This window comes from Symsagittifera roscoffensis, unplaced genomic scaffold (assembly GCF_963678635.1).
Source record: "Symsagittifera roscoffensis unplaced genomic scaffold, txSymRosc1.1 SCAFFOLD_512, whole genome shotgun sequence".
In the NCBI taxonomy this organism is placed as follows: domain Eukaryota; kingdom Metazoa; phylum Xenacoelomorpha; order Acoela; family Convolutidae; genus Symsagittifera; species Symsagittifera roscoffensis.
The window spans coordinates 11,340-18,814 of record NW_026971471.1 but is presented as its reverse complement, the minus strand read 5'-3'; the positions used below and the strand labels follow the sequence as shown (position 1 = coordinate 18,814).

At 34.8% G+C, this 7,475-nt stretch overlaps 1 long non-coding RNA gene across 1 annotated transcript; it reads left to right on the top strand.

Moving 5' to 3' along the window:
• The first annotated feature begins 639 nt into the window (after nucleotides 1-639).
• LOC134856459 (uncharacterized) lies at nucleotides 640-6,802 on the top strand. The gene is made up of 3 exons (XR_010164815.1): nucleotides 640-772; nucleotides 1,191-1,340; nucleotides 6,413-6,802. It is a non-coding gene; the product is annotated as an uncharacterized LOC134856459 (long non-coding RNA).
• The last annotated feature ends 673 nt before the right edge of the window (nucleotides 6,803-7,475 follow it).

Here is a 7,475-nt window from a genome sequence, read left to right as displayed (position 1 = left end):
TAATAACATAAATATCATTAACAAATTAAATGTAATAAAAAAGATGAAACATTTTTTTTTAATTTGAATTTTTTTCAATGAAAATTATCCCCCTACGCCATATAAACTACATAAGATTATATTTTGCTCCTTGCAACAAATCAATTGTGGCAAATAAGCTATTTTCGACCAGTTTGGAACGATTTCTTGACGGGTTAATTAGCTCGAAAAATATAGCGCGTTAATTGTCCCAAATTGGCCAAAATGGCAAACCCCCATAACTTTACGAACAATGATCACAGGTGAAAAATCTTTTCAAATTTAAGCTCAAAACAACAATACTTTTTGAATGATAAAAAAAGATTTTTGTCAAAAATGGCTAGTTAAAAATTCGAAATTTGTCTGAAGAAAAAAAACCCATCCCGAGCTCAAATAGTCCTTTACTTTCGTATGGAAAGTCGGAACAATAAAATATATAAAAATTGCAACGACATGTCTGGATACGATGTATAACAGGGAAAAAATTGTTAAAAATCCCATATTCTTTTTCAATCTTATTTTCAGAACATGGAATAACATTGGGAATTCAAGTGTTTGTTTAAATTGGGCTCCGCCTTTATTTAGAGTGATTTTTAGGATTTTCAAGCGATGTATCGAAGGCACAACTTTTTCTACGGACGGGACGGGTGCTGTTCGGGACAATGCGACTACTATAGACAACATGGCTACGCCAGAATGATGTTTACACTCCCAGATTATATTTCAAGGCTAACAGACTACTCGCATACAACAGGCATACAAATTAGATCCATTTCATTTCAGAAAATTTGATGAAAATTATCAAAATGAAACGGCAGAAAAATAGCCTAGTCATTACTCCGTGTAAAAAAACGGTTATTTGAAGTAGTTATTAGAAACATAACTGTCCAACTTTTCGTATACATTTTTGGTCAATTATATTCCTATTCAACAAGGATTTGAGTTTTGCTAAATTGTGAATTCCAGTTAATTAAATTATAACTCCACCGTAAATGATTGAAAATTTTTTATTACTTGAGGTGTATATAGTTTTTTACTTTTAGCTGCGAGAATTATTGGGAAAATGCATAAAAATAGTAATAAAAGTACCCCAGACCAAAAACTTAGCGAAAAAAAATTGTTTTAGAATTGTGATCAAAAATTGTGCCAAAAATGAAATCGGTCTTATCCAGGCAAAGAACTCAACTTAATCCGAGCTTTCTTCCTCCCTCGGTGCAGAGTGAACGTCATCACTAAAGTTGGGTTTGGATCTGGTTTTCTACAGAGAGAGCCTCACCCTTATATCAGTAGAGTTCCCTTGAACGGCTTCCCATACGTTTTAGGTCACTCTTTTCCGAATTGCACCCCCTCCCCCACCTTTACACTCTTCTCTCCCCCCCCACCACCTTTACTTTTAAAGTTCAAACTAGCTAGCTCTATTTAGCACATCTGGTGCAATATTGATGGCCAAAATCTGATCATGCCGAGGAATTTAATACCATCTTAAAGATAACAAGACTGCTCGTATCAGGGCGAGGCCCTGAATGTTCCGACTGCCTTTTAAGGTCTATGAAGCAGTAAAAACATGAAAAATTAAATGTAAGTAAATAAAATATATATCTTTTTAAATTTGAGATTTTTGCCAAACTAATCCCCCCACACGCCATATAAAGTACAAAGTGATAAGTTTCGCTCCTAGTAAAAAGTCGATTATGGCAAATAAGCTTCTCTCATCCAATTTGGAACGATTTCTAGGACAGATTGGTTTTCCGCTTACGCGTTAATATCGCGCGTTAATCGTCCCAAATTTGCCGAAATGGCAATCTTCAAACCCCCATAACTTTACAAAAATAATCAAAAAAAGAAATGTTTTTTTTTCAAACTTAAGCTCAGGACAACAATACTCATTGAATGTCAAAATTCAGTCAAAAATGGTTAGTTAAAAAGTCGAATTTTGTCTGAAGAAAAAAACCCACCCGAGCACAAATATTCCGTTACTTTTGTTACAAAAGTTGGAACAAAAATTTCTTATGAAAAATGTTATGAGTAGATTATAGATTTAATAAGAAACATGGGTTTTCCAGCCAAACAATATTTCTATCTTAGAGCTTAATTTTGAATTAATCAGCGTCTATACCAGAGTATCTAAACCGACCACTATTCAAAGCTCATTGCGCAGAAGGAACGAACAGGGAGCTATTAAAGACAACAAAAGTGTCAATGTTTCAATTTTGGTCTTGTTGTTCAGACCATTGAAAATGGGGAGGAACTTTGTATTCGGGTGTGTTTTAGTTTTTCTGCTTTTTCTTTTCCACGCAAAATCAGGTACCACAAAAAATGATCGGACTGGATTGAGTGATATATCATATAAAAGCACTTCTAGTCGTGATTCGAGCTACTTTCCGCAATTTTGAATTTTTTTGTACATTGTCGAGAAGATTTGGTTGGAAGTTTTTGACTTTTGGTCTAGTTTCGAGCTAATAAGGTGACCGTATCTGCTTATAGGAGCCTATTTGAGCTTAATTTCAGCCGCGTAAACTTGACTTTATTCAAGTAAAGATAGTTTTATGAAATTTTATTTCATTTTTGGGAATGAAAAACATGAAAAGGAAACATGAAATAAAAACATGAAGTTTTTTTTAGTTTTTCTGGTATTTTTCCTGCAAAAAAGTTTTTCAACTGACCTTTTTTACTATGAGATTCAAATATGCCTAAATTATAATTTTTCTTTATCATTTTTTTATCACAACATGCAGAAAAAATTGACACCAATGTGTAAAAAAACTATTGCTGTTAGCAGTGAGAAAATTATACATTGAAACAAGATACATATTGGGCATTGATCGCACACTCTTCTTTTGCTTCATCATCAAGTTCGATTTGATGGTAAGTGTCTGAGAAGTCAGCTTTTTCGAAGAACTGGGCTCCAGACAAATAATGGAAAATTGTCTTCATGTCGAGTAATGGGTAGTCTTTGACCCTTACTACGCCGTTGAGGTGAACTTTTTAGTCGGCACAAAGTATGAGGTCACCATTTTCTTCTGTGCTACACGACTGGTGATAAACTGGTATCTCTTCTGAACTTCACAGGCTGGTAGTTGGTCTTCAGGTTTCAGTTCAACATGAGCCTTGTATCGTTTGACTGTCGGCAATGCTCGGAGAGACCATGTATCAGGTACTGGCTTGGCTAGAGATCGCGTCCAAGGAGACCAAATCCGATCGAACACCTGCCCGGGCTAGCTTTGAATAGATTCAACCATTTCATGTCAGGTCAAAAATTCCTTTGAAGTAGAGTTGGTATCCCTTGTATGCTTCTAGAGTCAGAGCGTTTCCATCTAGAATAAGTCTTGCATGCTTCTACCAGATGCTCGACGATATCACTGGTGAATCAGCACCTGTGTTCACTTGCACTTTCATCACAGTTTCATCAATGACGACACTATTTTCCGATGCGGCGGTCATGCCGACGAGACGTGATGCAATAAAAAACACTTCTAGTTTAGTGTCATTCTCAGATCTTTCCAATTCCTCCTCTGGGAACGAACCCCCGTTAGCATGATGTCTCACTCTCTCATTTAATCTAATGTTACCTTTGTTGTTGTTGCTTAAATTACTTTGTAACTTTTTTGCAAAGTGTCCTATCTTACCGCCATTAGTTACTTTTCTTACAAAATGAAAAACAAGACATATCCCCGTGCGTTTCTCCTCCGCAGTTTGGACATTCCGATTTATTTCCATTGTTTACTTCATGATCAGTTACTGTTTTTCTGATGGTTAACATAGAATTGTATGCAATTTTTCCTTTAATTTTAATCTCGGAGGTCCCAGCAAAATGATGAGCTTGACCGCTAAGATGTAATACTGTTTTTTATATCAGTCAGACTTAAGTCTCTTTTATTTGTACTTGCCTCAATTAACTTGAGTTTGGAGTCTATTGATCTTAGTCCTGAGATGAACTTCAATCGTATCATCTCGTCTTCCGCAACAGCGGTGTTATTAAGTTCAGAAAACTTACAAAAGTCTTCCGAGAAAATCACAGCCAGACTCTCCTTGATTCTGAACTGTCGATAGGAGCTCGGCTTGTTCAGCAACGACTATTTTTTCTCTTAATTTGCAGTAGTCTCGTGACACAATGTGGATCTCACTGAACGTCTTGTTGCCGACGTTTCGGCAAAACAAGACTCCTCGACTTCAAAATGGCTTGCACTCCACGTTGACTCCACAGACAATTCGTCCGTTGAAGGTCTGCGAGATTGGTTCTAACTGCAGCCTTGTCGACTTTCATCTCTGAGCATGCTCTCTCAAGGAAAGCAATCAGGCAAGCAATTGCCTCTTCAAGTTTTGAAAAATCGATAGAGTTATTGTGGTTAATCACTTCAAATTTCCAATCTGTACACCGCTGTTGTGAATCGATGCAAGGCAAGATATTTTCGATGAAGACTTTATAGAGATCAATTTTGTTGATAAAAAAATGGTGGTATTTATAGTTGTTATCAGTAGGAAAATGTGCATAAAAAGAAGGTAATTCATTGAGGATAACTGTCATTTTCGTTATGTGTACTCATGCTCAGTAACTTTTCACCAAGAACTTTTTCCATAAATAAAGCATCGCAGTTAGGCATAGTAATGATTATTACCACGAGAATTTTTCTTGGTTGACATATCTTGACAATTGGTTAAACTCAACTAATTTTAAAAAAAATATCTATAAAAATAGAATCGCTTCTGAACCCTTTTAATGAGCTTCAACTGATCACCTAAGTTACAATTTTTATTCTCTTTCAGTTTCCTACAAAATTTTTAAGTTCGATGGTTTCTCCGTTTATCACACAATTTAAAAAATAATCACCATTTTTGGGATTTAGCTTTTACAGCTTGCTACCAGTGTAAGAAAAATAAGTTTGTGCATTGTTTCCCATAAAAAGTTTATTGTTGATGTAAGTTAGTTAATTCAGTTTTTTCTCGAGATAAAATTGGAAAATCAATGAATTGAAAAGAACGAAAATTATTGCTAAGTTTTATGAACCGCTGACTTGAACTGAGAAATGAGATACTCCTCTCAAAGTATAAGTAACAGGACAGGTAGCAGACTTGGGTGAGGGGGGGGGGGGGGGGGGGGTAAAGTGACGGATAGAATAAAGAAACAAAAATTCATAAAAGTACCTAAAAACTTTATATTTTTTCAACATTTTTTCAGTTTTTTTAATCCAAAAAACATGTGATCGACGGTAGGTTGCAATCGGAACTTCCAGGATTTGTCTGATATACGAACAGTCTTGTGTAATTATCTATTTTGGTCTAGCGAAAGTTTGCTGAGGCTTGTATGAGTCGATATCTTTGTTCAGCGTACTTCGATTCATGAATAAACTATACAAAACTGCTCGTATCACAGCAAAGACCAGAAAATTTTGACTGCCATTTGAGTTCTATGGTGTATTTCTTACATCAAAAAACTGATCGATTGCACAAAAAAGCTAAATTTTCTTTTTTTATTATCGCGATTTTGCTAACTATTCCTCTTGGCGCTATGTAAAGTGCAAATGGACATTTTGTGCATTTAGCAAAATTTTAAATAGATTAACTTCCTGCCTCGATTCCTTTTTTTGAATTTTTTTCTTCACAAATGGAGTTTTAGCGCATCCTATCCTTATAATCAGACCAAATGACTTGACCCAACTCAGTTTTCGTCGAAAAAGTTTCCGTGAAAAATTTCAGCTACAAAGTCGAAAATTGACTGAATAGAGAAACAACCCCGGAAAGAAACATGAGTATTCTGCACTTTCAACAAAAAACCTTCGCTTACACGTTAAAGGCATGAAATAAATCACGAGTCAAATATTTGAACTTGACCAAATTGGGATTGTTTTACATCCCTAAGAATTTATGAATTTTTTTAAACTTAAACTCCTATTCCTGTTTTTTTTTCCTACAGTATACAATTTTAAAAAAAATTCTTTTTTTTTTCGACTAAAGTCGAAAAAATAAATTCCCGTTTACGCTTTGATAAATTGAATTAAATCGCGCGTTAGGTATTACAAATGGCTATATTGGCAATCTTTAAACCCCAGATAGTCTTAAGATTTAACGAAAATTGTCCACAATGGAACTTTTTACTGTTTATGCTCCCGGCAACAGGCGGTATAAATATTTACACATTTTTTTGAAATTCGGAACAATAAATTGCATGAATTTTAGAAAAAATTGCATATGTTCGGCAATAATTTTATGTTACATAGAAAAAAAATATATGACACAACCGAACTGAAATGAAGTTATTATCGGAGTTGCCTTGTTGATGGCACACAAATATATTGCATTGTTCATTCCGACTAATGAAACACAATCGACAAAATGAGTTCAGCGAACTTTTGTAAAAGTTTTGAGTAGAAGTAGGCAAACTGGAAACATATTATAGGTCTGGACGATCCAAGATTGAGCGTGAACATTCCTTTCGATAACCCGGAGGATTTTTTGACATTCAAATGGTTCAAGTACAATGTAATATGTCGAGAGCAATACTGGATTTGCAGTCAAGACATTGGGGAGTCAAGCGGATCCAGGGACCAGTTTCCTCTCCCCCCATACCGGTCTGCAAGTCATCACATGGAGTTCAAAAAACGAAGACTTCAAAATTTTATGACTCATTCAACGAAGAAACAAAAACTCAGATGGAATCGCTGCAGACAGAGACTATGAAAAATCAAAGTTTTGTTAAAGTTATTTTCTCTTTCTTCTGTTACAGATCCTGCAAACTATTAAACTACTACTCGAAAAAACCTTCTAAAGTGGGGGCATATTTTCTTGTTATTGGGCTGAGAGGGTTGAAAAATAATTTCATTTCTGATGGGTTATGAGAAAAAACGCAGCTTTTTTTATTATAGACTCTGCTAGTTACATGTTCAAAACGTCGACAAAAAAGAATTGTGAAAAGTAACATCAGGGCTTATATTAGTTTGCATAGAATGTGAAATATTGTGAAATCTTGCGAAATGTCAGGAAATCTCTGCGTATATCTAAAATTTGGTTTAATTAAAAATGGCTTAAGGCTAATTTTAGAGCGTAGTCAAATATTGCAGAAAAACTCTGCAATTCGGTTTAAACTGGTTTTTCTCGCGTCTGAAATTATCCGAGGCAATCGGCTTAAAATTAGTGTTTTACTTCACCAATACGATGATTAGAGATCTCTTTTTTGATAGAAAAAGGACATTTAATGTCACAATTCTAGCTTTTCTGCTTTCTGATTATTTTTTTAGATAGTAATTTTACTTTCATTCTTGTTTCGGATTGCTTTTCAACATAAAATGGACTATTTTCATTTCCTTTTTTTCTTTTATGGTAATTCTGGGTGTAAACTTTTTGTCCAAAAACTGGGACAAAAATTGATTTTTGCAAAACTTGAGAACAAAGGGCTCGGGTTATAAAATCATTAGACTATTGATTGAAATAAGACTCTTTTTTGAATTTATTTCAACAAGTTT